Genomic DNA, 22,050 nt, shown 5'->3' with positions numbered 1-22,050 from the left:
ATTAGCTTCTTTGAAACCCGCGGGCGTGGGACTTGTATTCGCAATTAAGGAGGAGGAAGTATTTATATCGTATACGTGGTCGTCTTTCTTACGGTATTGCACGATATTGCGCGTGCAAGCTGCAGGTTAGATAAGCGGGTTGGGCTTGGATATTCCCGTTTTGAGATGTCATTGCAAACTTGAAAGTTTTATCATCACGCGAAAATACGATGTTCCCTGGCAACCGGCTATAATCGATTTAAGGCAAGGGTTAATGTACCGATGCGGGATGACGCTAATCTAGATGAATTGAATTTTTTTCTTCCTCGCGTTACGATATGATTATAGAAAGGGGCAACACGAAAACTATTAACTCGATCGGAATCCGTTTAACCTAGGTCGTCTCAGGGTGCAGGAGGTTAAGAGCTTTAATCATTATAGTTTGACTTTACGATGCAGAGTAATGCATGGCAAGCTTTTAATAGTCACTCGTAAATCATTATTTCTTTGTTAAGAAAAAAGCTTTGCATTGTCACGCTTTTTAATGTCTCGCTTTATGCTTCGTAATGAAGGGAAAATCAAACTTTGAAGCTCGCGTGCAGGGGGGGAAAAGGGTGAAGAGCAAAGGGTCAAAATCCAGTACATCGTTTTCTCCAAACGATGCTATCAGCAGAAAGAACGGCAATCGCGATCGTATCTTCATGATGGCACTTGATGGAAGACACGAAATGAAATATGCGCGTTATTTGAATTTATTGCTGTCATGTCGGAAAGTATATCGTGCATGCGATCGTGGCATTTTTATTATTGTCCAGTATCTGGCCTCTTCTGGAGTCAAGAGGAAAATAAACGAGATAAGGAGGAAAAAGATCGAAAGTAACATTGAATGTTTATTGGAATATTATTCTACGGATCGAGGCAATTGCGAGCCGGTAAAAGTCTCTTGATATTCCTTCTCGAGCAATAAATCGATTTACCGGCGCAAGGTTGCGCATTTTTATGAAAACTTGAGTAAAATCTCTCGTGTTCCGGATCGCCGGGAAGGAATTACGTGGCGAAACGTGCGCGGTAGAATTTTACATTCTATATTGGTTTCAGGATCCGCCACTGAATACTAAAATAAATTTCGAATGCCCGCGATATCCAATATGGTGACATTCGTGCGCGAAAATTTGTTATCCTGCGAATAAAGAGGCGATTCGTAAATACTCCCGAGTGTTATCTGGAGCTCGAGTAATTATTTTTTTAGGTCCGTAACGACGGAAAAAAATCACTTTACACGTGCGCGCGGATAGATATTATACTTATCCCGAGAGAGACAAATATTCGCTCGTAGACTTTGCTTCCGAAAAATCTTTCGCGCGATTTCGAAAATGCTGTCGATCATTTATGACGTGCCAAGCAATTTGGATTGGGCGGAAAAGTTCCGACGATTTCTCATATCCCGCCGGAAATTTTTGCCCGGCAGTGAAATCGTTAAAACTTCTTGCCAAAGTTTGGATTACCTGCGCTACGGGGATTATCGATATAACTTTGCGGTTATAAATACACCACATTTTTTATAAAGTCAAGTTTTTTTCGAGTTTAATATACGTTATGAAAGAGAGAGAGAGACACACATGCACATATATATGTGATGAATTTAATTATTAATTTACTTAAACAGAGGGAAAACCGAACAATAAACTGTTGACTCAACATTGTACGCCAAAATTTCCCTGTTTACCGTTAACTTGTTTACTTTCCGGTAAAATGGAGTAATAATATGTATTGTGAAAATATATACGTTAGATATGTAAGTGGAAAAAAAATGTGGTATGTGGAATAAAGTATAATGGACGGATAGAGGAGAGAGGGATGGGGAACATTTATTACAGAATTTTTAAATACTTGAACATTCTTTTATTCGGCTGCGATAAAATTATACATGGATATCGCTCCGGCTTGTTCCTGCCGCTTCCATTTGATTCCGTAATTCCTCCGATGGTAGGGGATAATTCCCGCCGCGTTCCAATCGATGCTTACTTTAATCCTTAGCGCCAGGAGTTTCGATCCGTTCCACGGTCGCGCGGAGTGCCGTTTAGTTAAGCGGACGGATATCCCCTTTCGATTCTCGAATCCCTCGCCATGCACGACCGTTTCCTAATCCACGGAAATGGGCACAGTGTCGACAAGATTCGTATTTGCATTACGTCGGCGGAAACGCGGAAAGTAACGTCGTTTCGTAATTTCCGGTGAGCAAAGGACACCGGGACCGTTTGCGACTTACTAAGCGTGCGGTCTTTCGGATATGGTTAAATTAAATGCATTCCCTGCGAGAGGAACTGAATAAATTTTTGGACGATGTGAAGCTTAGGATTTTCTCGAGACAAGACTTGATGTATATTTATATAATTGATTCTAGATTTAATATTATACACATATATTTATCATTAATCATCTCGGATAAATCAGATGTAAAATTATTATCTCTAATAGATATAAAAATTATATTCCTTTGTAATATTTGTGCTACAAAAGTCTTTCGGATATAATTAAATTAAATGTATTCCCTGTAAGAAACTGAAAAAATTTTTGGACAATGTGAAACTTAGGATTTCCTCAAGACTTGATGTACATTTATAGTCGATTATAGATTTAATATTATACACATATATTTATAATTAATCATCTCGGATAAATCAGATCTAAAATTATTATCTCTAACAGATATAAAAATTATATTTGTATCACAAAAGTCTTTCGGATATAGTTAAATTAAATGCATTTCCTATAAGAAATTGAAAAAATTTTTGGACGATGTAAAGCTTATTTCCTTGAGACAAGACTTGACGTATATTTATAATCGATTATAAATTAAATAATATGTGTATATTTATAATTGATATTATCTCGGATAAATCAGATATAAACTAAAATTATCTCTCATGAAAACTATATCCTTTTATAATTTGTATTATTATCTATTGCACATTTTTGTCTTTCAGACAGGAGTTCAGATATAAATATTTTTATGTTGGGAATGAAGAAAAAAGCTTTTTTGTCCATGAAAGTTATCGTCGTAAGATTGTCCATTGATATGTTTCATAAACAGATTTTTCCAATGATGTATTTCCTGTAACCTTGCGATATGTATACGATATGTTTCTCGATGTCGTACTTTCACTATAGCTGCTTATGCACGAGTTGCGTACCTCTTATCCAATACCGAAGAGAACCTTGCGGAATCGTAAATACCCCACGTACAACGCAGCCGTTATGTAATAAAACGTACCATAACATACCGTTAACGACAGCGACATTGGGAATAGAAACGAATACCATGCAGTAGTCCTTTTCTTTATCACATGTTGCATACGCTATTCCAGAACTACCGGATGTTTCCTCTCTCTCTCTATTAGAAAGGATAGATATCGGATGACAAATGAGAAAGTATCGCAATTATTTCAACGATGAAACGTTAATGATATCAAGTTATTATCAGTTAATATCTTCGATCAATCGAAATTTAATAGCTGTAAATAGTTGACAAAAGAATCTCGTTTATTTAGATTAAATTACATTTTAATAACAAGCCGAGATTTTAATCAAGATACTTCAAGTAAAAAATTAATTAAAATCGCGCGATAAAAAGAGATATCTGTCATAAATGTTATCAAAAGAAATTAATTTTAAATTCGAATGGAAGAACATTCGCGACACCCTGTATGCGAGCGGCCGATCCATCTCGCCACCTACCAACCTACCGACCTAGCTTCCTCCTCACGGTCCGTGCCGGATATTCCGGAAGTGACGTCACGCTCATTGTAACATCCCGTATAGCGCGAACGGAGCGAGGCGAAACGTTCTCTTTCGTGTCCCACGGAACCGGCGACCGAGTGCATGTGCGGAAAACGTAGGGAGACGGAGCGGTGGAGAAGGGGGAGGGGGAGGATACGGCGCGTTGCACATACGCGCGTGGGTGTGTGAACGCCGGCGGAATGCGTTAAGTCCGTACGCGGCGTACCGTGTAAATACCTGACTGGCATTGGCGGTTGTGTACGCGTGCTTGTTACGTAAGTGTATAATGGGAAAGGTGGCTTACGTCGAGATGGTGTGTTTGTGTATCGCCGCGAGAGAGACGGGGCGAATAAGAATCGCGAGTCAGAAGCCGCGAGATCGTTCCGCGTTGCACTTTGTCGTCGCCATATTATGCGCCAAGGACGCCATCTTCGATTTCAACGAGGCTGTAACTTGCATACAACTAGAAATATTTAGCGTGTAATTGTCGTGGATTGTTGGAGAAAATTGCTTCAAGCAAGAAATATGTTTCTCGGAAAAAATAGAAATATATTTGAAAGAAGAAGATTAGAAGAAAAGAAGGTATTTTTGGAATTTAAAACATAGCTTATTTTTTTTAAATATAACTAAATTTACATGCATATCGCGTTGGCTAGTTTATATTACTTCAAACAAAATTAGTCGACAATGAGAGATTAACAATCTATTTTTTGTATTATTAATATTAACTATTTTACAAGAAATGAGTATTTCTCATAATTAATTATTTTGTGTAAAATAGTTAACTTTATTTTTACATACATTTGGAAAATTTGTATTTCTTCTGATTAATTTATTGTGAAAAAATTTAAATTATTTATAGATAATTTTAAAAAATAAAAATAATATACATATTCATTTTTAATTTTCGTAGACATTAATAATGATAGATATTAATGATGCTCAGAAAATATTGATAACATAAAATAAGAATTGATCATATCGAAGCATAAAAATATCGATACATCTGACTTTGAAATTTAAATACATAAAAAATTTATAATAATAATGCAATTTATAACAATTTATATAACTTTTAACAATTCATAAAAGATTTAGAGCGTATTAATTAAATTGAAGGGAACAAAAATGAATAAATAAAATGAATTAATAAAATGATTGCGATAATTCGTAACGTCGACAATGAGAGATTAACAATCTATTTTTTGTATTATTATTTTTATATATATTTGGAAAATTTGTATTTCTTCTGATTAATTTATTGTAAGAAATTTAAATTATTTATAGATAATTTTAAAAAACAAAAATAATATACATATTCATTTTTAATTTTCGTAGACATTAATGATGATATTAATGATGCTCAGAAAATATTGATAACATAAAATAAGAATTGATCATATCGAAGCATAAAAATATCGATACCTCTAATTTTGAAATTTAAATACATAAAAAATTTATAATAATAATAATGCAATTTATAACAATTCATATAACTTTTAACAATCATAACAATTTATAAAAGATTTAGAGCGTATGAATTAAATTGAAGAGAACAAAAACGAACAATTAATAAAATGATTGCGATAACTCGTAACATAAGCGTAATTCTTAACGCGAAAAAGCGTTGGAAAATTCCTCCAGGGGATTAATAGAATTTCAGCATGGGAGAACGACGTGCCGTTGATCGACGCATCGCATCGTTCATCCTATTTGCACGCCTCGATACGAGACGAACGCGCGTAGGCGTGCATGCACCATATGTTTTGCCGTTACGCATCACCCGATGTAAACACCTAACCTAACCGGTGCATTCAATGGCGCGCGCACACGTGGATTACGTAAAACTCGCATAAAAGCGATCTCTTCTACGCGATCGCGCTCCCGAGGCTCTTCTTATTGTACATACGCGACGTCGACAGATGTTTTTGCGCGGCGCAACACATGGAACACGAGACCAACGTGTTTATTAGAGATAATCGTTTTAAAGAAGGTAGGGAGACTCTTTTGTTCTATTCCAATATATTCGTAACGCGATTGATGTTGAATCGAAATTATCGACATATAACACTAACATATATGTGACAGGTTATTTAAAAAAATTATTATCAACTTAATTAACTTTCGATTATTAAGGATTATTTTTTTAATCATGCTATATAATTATAAATTGATTATGTTATATGCGATGTTATATGCATCTATATCTTACTCTGTTTATAATAAAGGAATTTCTTTTCCATTTATTTCTAATCAGTAAATAATAAATAAAAAATAAATTATTCCTAACATAAATAAAATTGATATATAAATAAAATTTATACAATAAATTATACATAAATAAAATTTATTTCTTAATAAATAAATAAATGAAATTTAGAAATAACTTTAGAAAACTAAAATAGTACATACATGTATACTATATGTATGCACTTTTTTTATACCGTCGGGATATTATTGATACTCATGAAATATTGATACAACATAAAATAAAAGAATTGATGATATCGAAAAATACGCACAAAAATACCGATATCTCTTGAGATCGAAATTTAACGAGTCCTATGTTTTATGTTCTTGTCATTGATACTCTGTTATCGTAGATATATTGTGCGCGACGCATACGTGCAAAACAAAACTACTTTGTTTATGTTCTCGCCGCCTGATTGTGTCATCCCGCAAGAATGTGCTTCCTTTGTCGATAGGGCTAATTATACGCATTTGTATGATCGTCTCGTTCATACATAGCAACTTGTTTCGAGGCGATAATTTAATCGACCTTTGGTTTGCATATCGTAATGACCACGCGCGCGTGTACATGAGTCTCTCTCTGTCTCTCTTCCTATTTTTGTTGCGGCTGTTTATTATGCTCGTGAAAGGAAAGCAATTATCAGTATAATTATGTGCTCAGCTAAATATATTAAAAAAAGTTCTCTTGCGATAGAAGCTCATTTTTTTTAAATTGAGCACATATTCGTGCCAAAGAGAGAAAAAAGAATGTTAAACATTTTTTTTTCTTCTATTGTATCTCGTTACATTAATGCAATAATTGATTTTTTATCGCAGTTTTCTTTATAGTACATAAAAAATTAAAATTCCTGTATAAATTTTTTTGAAACTAATGTTGATAATTAATTATGAAGTTAATAAATATTGGTTTTATAGTAATTTACCTTTACATTTACCTCGTTGGTTTTTGATTGTGAAGCATGAGATATTGGTTTGTATAAATTCCACGTGTGTTATTCATGCTTGGCATGAATCATTTTTCGAAAGCGCGCATGTTTATGAGCGGGATAACGATCGAAGGTTTACAAACTTTCGAGACCCATTCAAACGATCCGAGGCTCGTGTTAATTCCTTGTAAATAGAATGATTCATTGAAGAGGCGCGGCATGACGCTTCATGTAAAGGAAAACAAGAGTGCAGATTATCCAGTATCTGCGACTTGGGCGGACTTTGTATCAAGTTATTAATATTTTTCACATTGTGATTTACGCCGCATTATGAGTATTCATCAGTCGACAATCCTATTGTCCCGATTGTGTAATTTTAACGACCTTAATATAAAAATGAATCTAAGAATTTGTAAACAATGTGTAAATCATGATACCTGATATTACATCGTCTTTAAAAATACATGATAGTTAATGAGTATATAAATTTTTCTACATTTTTTCCGAATGACAGATCGATGATAAATAATGGAAAATGATGGAAAATTATAAAATCTGTCATCATTGTTTATAATATTTTTCGAAATCTTTACTTTTCTATTTATTTTAGATTAACTTTAAATTAACTAGAAATTAAAGAAAGATGATTCATTTACTAGAAAGTGGAAACTGATAATGGCAAATTAATATTTTTTTAATGTAAAGTTATAATATTTTTTTGATATAAATTTATATAAAATTATAATTTTGTAAAGTCGAGTTTTGCGATTGAAATGTCATCGTTGAACTGTGAAAATGATGAGAAAAGTCAGTTGCATGAACTTTAATGCTCAAATGGACTAAAATAAAATGTAAATTTTAGAATTATTTGTTCCTGTAATTTACAATTTTTAGAATAAAATTTCTGCAGCACAAGATTAAGGTATATTGCAATCAATTTTTATTTTATTCTTATAAATTTTGTAATATTCAATTAAAGAGGCAACAAGAAAATCGCCTAAAAATTCTTTTAATGACTCAATTCTATTATTTGCAAAATTGAAGAATGAAAATGCATAATGTAATATGTATATCTAGAATAGATTATCAAACTTCGGGTTAAGTGGCATATTTTCTACAACTGGCGATCGTCAAATACAAATCACGATTGCATTTACATACATAAAAACAGTGCAGAGAGACGATTGTCACGTGATTACGTACATACATAACTACATGATCGATCTCGCAAACGAGAGTCATTTTCATGGTGACGTGAGTGGCAACCACCCTTCGGTAGAGAGCCACCCTCTCTCCCCAGGTTGCCATCTCGAAGAGGAAGTCGTCGAAAGAACTCGTATCGATTTCATTGCGGTAAGCACGAACGCGTGCATGCCATACACATGCGAAAGAAGCGCACATGGAGGTCGGTATTTATGCGCACGCAAACTGAACTCTGGATTAGAATCGGCGGATGAAGTGGCAGAAAGGAAACGAGCTTCTGAGATAGCCAATCGCGAAAACGATGATTAATTACCGCTAAGCCACAATTGAATTGATTCGTCGAAATATTTAATATACGTCGGAATAAATTATTATTTTTACTCTATTCTATATTTTAGTCTACATTTTTATTTTTATTTTATCTCTCGAATCTTTATTTACCGAGCAATACATTGCATCACTTCTGATGTAATTGACGTTCATACAATAATTAATTCATCGATTGTTAAAATATACGATTGATTAAAAAAGATATCTCATGTAGAAATGCTAAAATAATGCAAAAGAATTGCCACTCAATGATGAGTGACAATTTACATTATTGATGTGCAACGATTTTGTTAAATTTTATTATAAGAATCAGAGAAAAGAATTTTTATTTTTAGGATGATAACACGAAATTAAAATTCAGTTTTATATAAATTATTGAGGTGACATTCCAGTCTGCATCATTACAATGCAAAGCGTTATAAGAGAATCAATATTTTTAATCGGCTAACTTTAGATTTTATATAATCAGTTATAATTTATATGTTTGTACATTTTTTATATATATTTTAATTTTAAATTTAATTGTACATTTAATTTTAATTTTCATTTTAAACATCTATAATTATTGCTTTTTGAAATAAATTATCTATTTTTTGCCAAGAATTAATTTAGATAATTTATGAAAAATTTGTGCTTGTGAAAAGAGTTGAGTGACAATCATTATTATGGCTGAGAAAGAGAGAGAGGGAGAGAAAGAGAGACAATTTTTTGCATTGCGTTATAAAATTTTTCTAACGGCCAATATCTTTCGTTTTCGTTGAAACTCGATATGTCGTTAAATATATAAAACTTGGATGTATATGTATACTTTGACTAAGCCAAGGTTCCTCTTGTTTCCCTGTAATTTTCTTGGATCATTGGTATTCCTCGAGAAACCCCGACCGGTGCAAACGATCGACGTTTCGTCTACGTTGCGACGAAGGGATACGGAACGATTTCTAGGAAGGATCGTTATTACGCTGCCGAAGGTCTCGAAAAGTTCCTTCGTTTAAGGGTGGAGTCCGTATCGAGTTACCTCGATTACTTTGGGGCAACATCTGCATGAAATATATCGGCTGCGGCGAGGAGCACTTTGCGCGGGAGTGGGAGCAGTCGTAAAATACAGCGTGCACGGTAAACGAGACCGATACGTCTCTTAAAATTGCGGAATCGGCGAGGGACATTTTACAAATGGCCCCGAAGCCGCGCGCGCTCTAGTACGTTATGGCGCGCCACCTTTTATAGACGGAAGCCGTCGTCGATCGTCGGCTAAATATTTGTACAAGCTTTTCGCCTGCCGATCGACGGCTCTAGGCGCGTCACGATCCCAACGGGCTGAATAATGAAGTCGGCTTATAAAGTTTCGGCCGTTCGCGGTGATCGATGTCGAGATATTTTCGCTCTCGGGCCCTGCCTTAATGAGGCCGTTTAATATGCAAGAGCGGTAGACTTCGCTAAGAATACTTTTGGAAAAACACGCCGCTATCGATCGAACATGAATAATCGATATATTACGCCCCTTTACATTCGATAGTCTACATATTCAATTGGGTATAACGATCCTACACAATGCGATGTGTACGCGAATACAGAATGAGCTATAACGTGTCATAGTGGTGGCAAATTCGGAGTAGTTTGACCTACTCCAATAAAGTGCGCTCTAGCGTACTTTGGCAGCCTTAATCTCGTTTACTTTGCCTGCCATGGGAGTGCCACAGCTACTACGGGGCACTGTATCGTAATTTGGCGGACTTTAGCGCATTTTGCCGCACTTCGGCGTACCTGGCTTAAAAGCATATTCGGCCGCAATTCGTACGTACCTAATGGTCATGTGACAATGGTAATAAATTGATATATGCTCCGTCTGATCTACTTTCCCGCGCATGTTAATCTCTCGCAAATTATCTTATCTCGAATTCATTCGTTTTACATTGAATTTGACAAGAATGAAATTATATCGATGATTTTGCATTTAAAATACTTTGCGTGTGTATTGATTATACAATATTGCAGATGTTTCTTATTAAAAATAAAAGATAAAAATTTTTTTTGCAGAATATGAGTCCCCTCATGTGTTTCATTGAAGCTATTATTACGATTGATTCCTCATTTCGTTTCTGCAAGCGCAATCTTGCGCTTCCAGAAAGATGATTTTTCGGGAAGGCGCTTGAGTGAGGGTGAATCATGTATGCGGATATTGCGTGCCTACGATATAGTGCATCCTGCGATATAAATAACGCTGGGTACTTTTATGAGCCGCATAAATCACTTTGCAGGCCAATTATAGGATTAATATTTATAGCTCAAACTCTACGTGCGTTTTCCATCTCATCCGTTACATTTCGAGCAAATTTTGTAATTGTATAATTATCATTTTCTTCTTTCAAAAAATCGTAGCTCTAAAAAAAAATTGCCGTAGAAACTTAAATTAAATTTATCATCATCTAAGAGAGAGACCAACAATCAAGTATATATCGATTATTCGTTTATAAGATGCTTATTTAGGAAAATTTCCTTATTAAAAATTTAATTGCGATTTATTGCTTAATTACTTATTAATACAAACGAAGAAGAAGAAGAAGAGTGTAATTAATGCATTCTTCTTCGGCAAGATTTTTGCTTATTTGATAAGCGCGATAAGATATCGAGGAAATATGCCAAGGTTGCGTAATAGTATTTTGCGATCTCTGTTACTTATCGTTTATTGGAACATGGCTTTGGTTATCTTGTCACTCCATAATTTAATATTCGTACATCGAAAGGACTTTAAGAACGTTACGAACATCGTCTGTTATTAAATTTTAAGGTTGTGTTTTCAAAAGATGTTGGCGGAGTACACTCGACGTAAAGAGAGAGAGAGAGAGAGAGGGATGGTAAAATACAGGAGAGGAGAGAAAGAGAAAAGCTTTATTAGGTCCTGAGAATCCCATTATCTGGAGAAGCTTTTCAGAAATTACGATCGCTCGTTTCCCGTTTCCTTTTTTTTCCCCGGCACAAACAACGTCGCTGGGTGCTCGAGAGGAGAGCGTCTATCCTCGCTGACCTAGGCTAACGTGGAGCGACATGTCCCGTCGTGGCGCAATCGTTTAGATCATTAGAACGCGCCGGATAATTGGGGCGACCAAGCGGAAGTTAACCCAAGAGCCCTCACTCTCGAAGTCCGTCTCGTTGGAGATTTACTAAGGAATTCGGGTCATTTACCTAAACCGGTCATTAGAGAACGTAATACCTTATAAATCGTCGTGGACTGTCACTAGGCCAGAATTTGTCCGTCTCTCTCTCTTGTCGCGCTTTCATTATATCCCCGCGATATTACTATAAATTATTCTCTACGACCGACGTCTGTTACAGCGAGATAGAAGATAAACTCACGCGTTTAATGTGCACTTGCTGTACAAGATATTATTCATGCAATAATCTCGTCAATTATATAATTAAATCCCTCGCGATATTATTTTCTTGTTTATTATAATTACCATGACGTATTATTTCACCATCTTTATTTAAGATAGAATTGCTCAATTTATATATCTGATTCTACATTTTTTTTACTGTTTTTCATCCAGAGAGATATATAATTTTACTACGTAAATTATTCTAAGCTGCAAAAGTCATTTTTTTTAAATTATTTTTATTTGACAAAATTAATGCGTATTAATTGCGTATTTTAATTAGCATAAAAATATGTTTGCAGCTTTTTTGCTAACCTTTTATATTTTTAATGTTTCAGGTAATGGAATCGCCGAAACATTATGCTCTTCGCAAGTGGTGGTAGGAGAAAACTGCTGCCGAAACATTTCCCGGACATCCCACCGATGTTAAGTCAGATTCCCATATTCTTGCGTCCCTTTGCACTACCTTGCACCACCATTAGAAAAGGATTGCACGAGCGTAATTGAGGTAGGCTAGGCAAATTTCCCTTGCAATTTCGCACCCGCGCAACTGCGAGCGAAGTCTTAAATCAATTGCAACGGTGAGAGGAACGGAGGGGGAGGAAGGCAAGTCCCGGGAGGGTGGCTGGGTCCGCGCTGGGGACGACACGAGGGGGGGGAGAGGGGGCAAGGGGAGAGGTAAAGGTTGCACTCAACTCCATAATTAGTTGAGAACCCGAAAGCCCGAGACGTAGCTCTCGGATTTAATATCTTAACGTCCTCCTTAACGCGCCTTGAAATTTTGCCTCGCGTTAGTGCTTATATATCGGTAAATACGGTAGCGAGCACTCGAGAAATGCGCGAACAAACTTTGTCCGATCCCCCTCCCCCTCCCCCTCCCATCCCCTCCCGTCTCTACGAAGCCTCTTCGGGATGCTGGAACTCCGTCGTTTTCGATGGCGAAATCATTTCGATGGCGATTCGAGGGAAGAAACCGCCGGAGTCTCACCCAAGTTTCTTGTCCCCGGTGGACTTTGTCGTAGGGTAGTTTCCGCGTCGCGGAAAAGCGTCGGGTTTTTACGGTCGTCGGTGATATTACGCGGGATCGGCAGTAAATTGTCGGTCGTCTCTCGCCGCGAGAGAGACTGAAAACGTCCCGCGATGAAGAGAAGGCGAATGCGAAATTTATTCCGACGAACAACGGATCGCGGAAAAATCGCGGCGGTTGTCGTAAAAAAAAATGTGAATACGTTTTCTTACCATTTTTTTCCCTCCAATCAAAATACGAGGTTATAAATATTTATCGCACTTGTTTTATTGTTTACGAAGGAGTTTATTATTTTAAATGGATATTTTAGCTTGATATTTTAACAAATAATTGTTTAAAATAGGTGTGTTTATATACATATGATGAGAGATCGCGTGTTATTTCAATTTTTGAAAATTGATGAGAGGGGGTTAGACAGATACGGAGATGTTGCGAGGAAAATCGTATATATGTTACTTATCATCTTATTGTATAATACATCATTAACGCGTATTTCGTTTGATCGAAAATGAATTTTTAAGCATCGTACGTCTGGCCGGAAATGCCTGAGCCTGTGAGCGATACAAATTACGCAGTGCGCAAAATAATTACGACGGTCGAACGCCGAATCATATTAAAGCGATCCTGGACCCCGACGATCGTTGCAATTCCAATTACAATATGCAGCTTTGTTTACCGCGCGCAGTAGCCCCCGAGCATAAGCTTCAACGTTTACAACATTTTCAATAACGTAGTCAGCAACCCGCTGTTGAAATATCTCGATGCATTTAATACTCGCGCTCGCAGCAAAATACATCGTTACAATTAACGCATTAACTTACGCATCGTGGAAAATTATGTTCTTCTTATGCAGCAGTTGCAACGAGATACCGATTATAAATATCTGCGTTTTATCTGTTTATAGATTAAATAATTTACTAAATTCCACAAATTCCTTTTTTACATAATTAATCTTGTACAATAATTATCTCTTCATAAATATGTGCATTGGATGTTGGAAACATAATTTCTGTTTGAATTTGCTTATTAAATACACATATATTTTTGCTATTTGTGGGATGTTCTAGATATGCCAGAAAAAATTTTGAAAAGAAATTTTTGGAGGATGATGGAATTTTTTTGCATTCAAATGTAACTACATTCATACACACGTATGAATACTAGGATAATAGATTAAAGAGTTAAAACGTCGCTTGCTTTCTCTCGAAGTAGATATTTATAGGCTAATATCGATCAGAGTACATCGACATCGGCATAGATAAAAACGCGCGTTGAAGTACACATTTATCTGAGGTTAAGAAATATAACCGGGTTAAGAGGAAGGAATCGACTCTCTCGTCTCATGAAAATAATTTTATCAGCCGACAAGGCGCGTGTCGTTCTTTCGAAATGTCACGTCATTTCGCTCGGTTACATGAACGGTTAGCGACATTATCTTGTCGACAGAAACGTTCTGGTTCTTATTGTTAGGAGTCGAGGATTAATTCCACGGTCCAATTCTTAAATTTAGAGCCGCGGCATAGCATCGTGTGTTGACCGAGATGGAACCGGTGATCGGCAAAAGGTTAATCCATCGTTTTCGCACCGCGCGACCCGGTTTTCCTTTATTTCTCGTCCTCCCTTGGCTCGTCCCTCTGACGAATGTATTTTTTAGGGCACCTGTGTCTAGGTGCAAAAGTCTCGCCTATGAATATTTCACGCAAGGACGGAACCTCTCTTAAACGGAAGGTCAAAAGTCACCGCGGAGACAAGGACAAGGAGAAGTCGAACCGGACGGCTTTAAATAAGAGAAGAGCGAAGTAAGGGTGGATAAATGAAACAAGATAGCGGGGAACGTTAAAGGGGCCAAAGCTGGATGCTGGCCCAGGGATTTACATCGCACGAAAATGCAATCGGATTCGCGCGAGCGTTGATTTATTCAAATATTCATTTATTATCTCGCGTTGATGGCGAGATCATTCTCATGTTTTGCGATAGGATTTTGTAAAACGCCTAGAAATATTTGCTCGACGGCAGGATAGGGAAATTTCATACGAACGGAACATCTGCAAAAGCAGATGGCGGATGCGTTGTTTCCGCGGACTAGATGGGCGAGTATCACGGCAGATGGTACATATCTGGTTTTGTTATCTCGTTTTCCGTGTACGTAGTTTTAACTTGGCCCTGAAATCACCTAAATCAGCCGATGATTTTATCTCGCTCTGTCGGATTGATTTAAATTACTTTCATCTCTCTCTCTCTCTCTCTCTCTCTCGTGCCTGGGAATAATTTATGACCTGAATATCATTCGCTCGCGCGCATTAAAATCTGTTTCGGTAAACATTTTCGCGTCGCGCGTAAAAGCAATAATTTAATTTATGAAATGTTTCGCGACGTCTTACGATCGATTTATCATTTGATTTCGCTCAAATAAAACAATGCGCTGCGAATAATTTGATTTATTCTCGTATTACGCGGCGCTTGACGTAAAACCGATGGAATTACGGGCGGAGCGTTTAACCCGGCATGTGCGTTATCCGAAATTTTTCAATTATGTGCTACTTTAATTAGCACGGGAAAATGCGACCGTTCGGTCCACGTAGTTGTAATATGCGAAATTCGACCCGGATAAATCGTTATATTCCCTCCCGTTGCGAAACGGATTTTTACGCACATCGAGCATTTTAGCGCGGAGGCGTTTTGCGTGTGCACGCCAAATTTCCGACTTTCGTCCTTTCCCTCCCCTTCTTCCCTGCCTATATTTTTCGCTCGTATCCGTTGTTTCGCCCGATACACAGATATACTGTTACAGTTTGCGGCTGTCACGCAATACGTACATATAACAATGCTGTTCCAGGAGAGTTTCGTAAACACAATTATTCGCCATTACCAAAAAGCCGGCTGCGCTACCATATAGCATCTCTTATTTCCTCGCAACAGGACAGTCACGCACGTTACGCTCCGCGAGTCAACAACATGAGCAGCGAGAGCGAGCGAGCGGCGGTTTTTCAGCGAGCGGTTGTTTTTCGATCCGACGCGTGATTCTACGGCTACGGTAATCTCGTTATACCCGGCTGCTGCTATCGGCCGGCTAAATTATCCATTCCGACCGTAGATAGTAAAGCCGCGCTCGGCAGCGTGGGAGTCGCACCTGGCCGCGATAAATTTCGTTTATCGTCGCGGCCGTCGTTCGCCGATGTCGAATTATTCGATCGCCGATTCCGATCCCCCGTGAGATAATACCTCCCCCCCGTGTCCGTTCTTACGACACCGGGGGGTGCAAGTCGCTCCGATTTTACGGTCGCGCGATTGCGACCCGACAATCGATATTCTCTCGCTCGTTCCGCGAAAGCCACGGCCTCGTTCGAGATGCCGTTTGAGATGCAAACGAGTCGCCGTGACGCGATACCCCGATTATATTGCGTTGCCTGAGAGTTCACAGGACTTTGCGTGAGACTGGCACGAAGAAACGAGTCGAGTTCGTAATATGGAGGAATCGTAAAGTCCTGCTCGCGGCGCGTATCTCGCTGCCTGCGCTTTGAAACGACTCTGCTTCTTACTCGTCACGGGTTTAATTTAATATACGCGCGATCCGGGGAACGTAAAGCGACGTGAAGCACGTTCTACCGCGAGACCTCGTTATAAGCGTGCATGATGGTATGAATATTTATTATAGATCGATATTGGTTAATAGGGATATTGTGTCGGAAACTAGGTGTACTGTCGAGATTTTCATCAGAAAATGAATAAAAGTATTCATATTTTAGACGAACAGATTTATTCGCCGTCTCAATATGAGTCAGCAATTCCAATTCGAGCTTATAAATTCGCGAAATTGCAGATAGATTGTAATTTAGATCAATTTGTTAATCATTTCTTTCTGGGACACTTCGACATTACTCGTCATGTACTCTCTAAAAGTGAATCGGCGTATTATCAATGAAAAATAGTAAACACTGATTACAGCAGTTATAAGTACAGCACTGTAAATTAGTGATATTTTATTGAAAGAATCAGTTAACAATTTTGACTGTTTCAATCCAAGGTTTCAATCAGTAATATTTCTCAATATCAGTAATATTTCTTTCGTTATTATCAGTAATATTAGACTACAATTCATCTTTCTATCTATTTCATATAAAATTAAAAATTTTATTTATATTTACTAAATATTTATTATATTAAAAATTTTATTTTATTTATATTATACGCATATTGAACTTGTTATTTTAAATAGATAACGAACGAATAATTTTCATTAAGTCGCCAGACATTTATTTGTCCGACTTATAAGATCGATTTAATATCTGAAGCCTCTCTATTGAGATTGTATCAGAAATTAAATCGAAGTAATATTTTTAATTTTATCTGTCGCTCTTTGCAAACTTTATATAATTCTTGACTAAAACTAAATACGAGAGAGATAGCGATCGTAGCGGTAAATGAACAAATTAGCAATTACTGATTTTACAGTGAATTTTATTTTAACTGACCATAATCAGTGAGATATAAGATAAAATAACAAAAAAATAAGCGTTTCCACTGAAAATCAGTAAAATATTCTCAGTGAAATCTTATTTTACTGTTTAAATTAGTGATATTTTTACTGATTCACTTTTAGAGAGTAAAGATTTCATTTTACGATTTATCGACAATGTATACATTGTCAATTAAAATATTGTCTCTCTCTAAAGAGACTGTTTTGTATATAATATATAAATTTAATAATTTTACATACTGTTGAGATTTATCTGTAATATCGCGTTCTTAGCATGCTTCCCGTTATAAAGTCAACTGTTGAACGCAGCTGTGTAATCTTGCACGTGCAGCAGTTGCGTCCTAACATCCCTTCTTATTGATTTTAATTAATTAATTCAACGATGTTAAAAACTGACGGTGAATTTTTTTGCGCCTGCCAGAATTTCGGCTTTAAAATTATTTGCAAGCAAAATACTCGAATATTAAATATTAAGAAATCTTGTTGCTTTTTTGAATTGATATTTAATTTTAAAATGTTACTTTTAATTTGATCGATCGCGAACGCGAGCTTCCGCGAGATCTTGAGGTGCGGATTAGTCGATGACATGATTATGCAGCCTGTGACCCGCGTGCTCCCTACGACAATGCGGCCAATTGTACTCAATGACGTGCACGCTCGCGGCCGTTATGCTCCTCTCGCAAAAATAGCTCGGCAATAAGGAGCCGAGGCGAAGAGAAAGCGTTCATTGATCGGCTCTCCAGTCTGGGTTCGAGGGTGTTGCTATTTCCGTCGCTAATTCCGCTAAAGGCTGAATTGATTACAGACGACCGTGCATGCTTGAGGAAAAAAAAATGGAACGGCCATGAAACCTCATTGATTTTCCTCCGACGATCCTTCGGATATTCCTCGGATGACTTGTCGCTGCTCCTCAATGATACTAATGAGGCTACCGTCTGTCATTAGTCATTGCCCGCTACGCATGCAAATGGAATGTTGATAGCCGTTATTTAATGCCGCAAGACGGTGATGGCCAATAGGACTGTCGCGTCTCTCGATAACGATTATTCGGTTACAATCGAGTCGACGCGATTGATCGATGACACAGGTGTCGCGTTGAAAACGCTATCGTAGCTGCGACACGATTGTGAGCTATCTTTCATATGTCGTTTGTTTGGACGTAACATTGCACGCGAAACACGCAGCACCACCTCTCTCCGCGATATTGATACGAGTACGATGATGATAGGTATCAAAAAATTGCTTTTGATTTATAGCTTTGGATATTCCTTTATTTTTTTCTTGGAATTGTTTGGCATGCACGATTGCAATCTGTATAAACGAATAACATGGAGAAGAAGAGGGACGATAAAAATCATGCATGATTTCACATGCTTTATTTCCCGATGCAGCGTATCACGGCAAAAATATCAGCAGTTTTTAATAATAAAATATATTTTTAATAATAATATAGAAACGCGCGGGGTATCCATGTAATATTTAAATGGCGAATGTATAGAATGAAATTGCCCCATCAGCTTTTTCAATAATTTCTTTGGTAATGGTTATTCTCTAATTTGCTGAATGGATCGCGCGTTTTCGGAATATCAATATTTTCTGTACATTGCACGTAGAAATTAAATATAAGAAATTATTATTAGCCATCATCGCTATTATTATCGCGATTATCATAGTAATAGCGAAAATGGATTTATAAACGCCTTGCATATTTTGATTAGCATAAATCTACTTGCACATGTGCAAGCATTGAATATTTAACGCATATATGCACCGCATTTTAAAGCACTATTGACTTATTAATCATATCGCTGCGCGTAATCGACATTAAATTAGAGATTGCTTTGCTTTAAGACTAAAAACATGCTTTTATACATAAATGCATTTACGTAACATATATAATTCTTCTATTAAATAAATAATCAAATGTAGACTCGTATTTTTCATTGAGAGCAACTTTTTAATGAAGCAACTCGAAAATAAATCGACCATATAAAAATAAAATATTACACCTAAAATCCTTAAAATTCATAAAATACATCGGATTTAAGCGATGTGATAGATACACACATGCAAGAAAATATTCTTCTTTAAACGTACATAGAATCCTATTTAATTAAATAATGACTTAACATTCAATTAACGCACACGCATCATTGAGTACAATAATTATCTTTCGATAGTCTTATTTAACATTATCGAGGGATTTTTTTCTTACGTATATATAACGATTAACATTCTATAAACTATCACGAGACTGCAAAACGTTCTTCTCTCTCTCTCTCTCTTTCTCTTCCTCTTAGTCGATAATTAATCTCGCTCGTATACCGATCGCAGTCGGCCCATTAACTCTCCCGAGGCACCAAACACGATCGGCGAGCTTAGGTCGACGCTCTCTGAGCGCGAAAGCGCGTCGATATATCGGTCGATCCACGAGAGGACGGGCCGCCGAGACGCGTATCCTTCTCCCGTAGTATCGACTTTCTGTCCTCCACGTCTCGGCTTGTCGTGCTCTCCCGCGTAATCGTATATAACGCGACTCCGACGCCTCTGCGTGTGCACGCTCCCTGCAGATGCAACGCTCAAGTAATATCGGAGCACCCAGTAAAGCAGCAGATAGTGGGTGAGTGGGTGGTGCAAAATACGGTGTGATAGACGCGCTATACCGGAAATACAATCGTAGTAGCATCGAGTGACAAAGACAACGTATTCACAAACCGCTCGATCCCTCTCTCTCTCTCGATGCGGATGCTTGCACGCGTCCTTCTAAAATAATTAGCAGAGAGAGAAAAGGGGAACGAGCAAGAGAGAATTTAGCTGAATTGAAATAGTACGTAAAAATGTAATGAAAGATATAAGGATATAATTATTGCAATGCCGAGTATTACAATAATTTAATACAATATTATAAATAATGCAAAAAACTTGAGTTTTGTGTCGAAAAAATATATTGATCTTCTTTATTGGAGAAAAGTATGTATACATTTTTTTTCAGCATAAATTTAATTATATATTATATAATTGAATTATGTTACATGGTTTTTAGTAATTATATATTTTCTTTCAATAAAGAATTTCATTACGCAATGATTATTAATAAAGTACGATTTCCTTAGTATTCGGAGCAATGTTAAGTATTCGGGGAAGCTTTGCGTCGATGCCAATTAAATTGGTACATAGAAATTCGACACAATAACGATATCATAATTGAACGATCGTATAACTTTATAGCCGTTGAATCGTGCGACATTCGATCGTGCGCTATAAAAAGATAACCTGAGCGATAAGGCGGTCAGTAACTTTCAATCTGTCATCGACGAAAGATAATTACAAACTGCCCACACACATACATACACACGAGGGTAGACAAAGAACAGAATATTGATATGTGCGAGATATCTAGGTCGCGCTCTGTGCCAAAGTGCGCACATCTGTCGGACACCCGGAAACGGTCGCATCTGCATAAACGAGTATCGATTATGCGGACCGACCGATAGGCGATCCCGATCACCGTGCTCCTCTCTCTCTCTCTCTCTCTTCCCTTTTCCATCTTTTTATATCCCTCTTTTTTATTAATCTCCACTGTCCCTTTGACGATTCCCGTGCCGGTACAAAGGAACGCAGTTCCGGCGCGCGGAATTGTTTCAGTCTCTTTCGGAGCGACACTCTGTCCCGTTTATCGTGCATATTCATACGCGGTGCATCGTTGCATTCACCGCCCGCCGCGTTCCACCCTCTTCCCTCCCCCTCTATCCCCTCGCCCTCCTCCTCCTTCGTCCCCCCCTCCCCCCGCTCCCCTCGCTCCTTCCGTCATAGTCAACGAAGCGCATTGAACTTCCCTCTACAATGCCGGCTATCGCGCGCGGGTTGTCGACGCAACCCTCGACTGTCGCCGCGGCACAACGCGCGGCCTTTGCAGCGTACCTGCCTGCCTGCGTGCGTGCGTTGCGTGCGCTTTCGGAGAACGCAATCGGTGGCCGCTTATTTGTTGACGCATTCGATGCAGAGAGCCCGCGCCGTCTCTCCTCCACTCGCGTAAGCGAGTGCGTATCGATCGCGGCGATTCCCTTCCCCTTTCCCTCCCCCCCCTCCCCCCGATATCGATTCGAGATCCGGGATAAATCGAGCGGATTGGAATGTTGATACCTTCGTCAAATTTGTATAGGTGTAACAAATGTTCTCTTTTATCAAAGACGGCGAGAGATGCATACATTATGCGTTGGTTACCTCATATCTAGCGCGTTAAATGCTGGTTTGATGCTTTCACGTCCCGTGTGAAATTTGTGATTTCGAGGGGGATTGAAAATTGAATCGATTTCTGAATAGCAGAATTTGAATACCCGGTATATTATATAATATATAATATAATATTATATTAAAAAATAAATATACATATATATTATTCGGGTTTCATGTTACCTTGTAAAATATCGGTTATGGTTCCATCTGAAAATTAAACAATTTTTCGAATACCGATGAGCTTTTTTTAGCATTCCCACTCTTTTGTCATTCGAAATAATTCCGTGCTGAGAAACTGCGTCGCTCGGCGGTTTCGCGCGGTTTACCGGTTCGCCGAGCGTGATCGACGAGCGGCCACGGATAACGGATAAGGCCCTCGGTGTTTGCGAAACACAGTAGATCGTCCATGGGATAATCCGGTTCTCCTCTCTCTCTTTCTCTCTCTCTCTCTCTATCTTTCTCTATCCTCGC

General features: G+C 37.7%; 1 protein-coding gene across 2 annotated transcripts in view; it reads left to right on the top strand.

The window, feature by feature from the left end:
- LOC105248927 (Krueppel-like factor 6) overlaps window positions 1-22,050 on the top strand; it is a 332,350-nt gene that overhangs the window by 113,432 nt on the left and 196,868 nt on the right. Inside the window, exon 2 of one of the 2 annotated variants that reach the window (XM_011254010.3) lies at window positions 12,178-12,347. The exons of the other annotated variant lie outside the window; for it this stretch is intronic. The gene's annotated coding sequence lies outside the window, so the exon portion shown is untranslated. The remainder of the gene's footprint in view (window positions 1-12,177; window positions 12,348-22,050) is intronic. 2 annotated transcript variants of the gene reach the window in all.

This window comes from Camponotus floridanus, unplaced genomic scaffold (assembly GCF_003227725.1).
Source record: "Camponotus floridanus strain SB8 unplaced genomic scaffold, Cflo_v7.5 scaffold50, whole genome shotgun sequence".
In the NCBI taxonomy this organism is placed as follows: domain Eukaryota; kingdom Metazoa; phylum Arthropoda; class Insecta; order Hymenoptera; family Formicidae; genus Camponotus; species Camponotus floridanus.
This window is presented reverse-complemented; position numbering and strand designations above follow the sequence as displayed.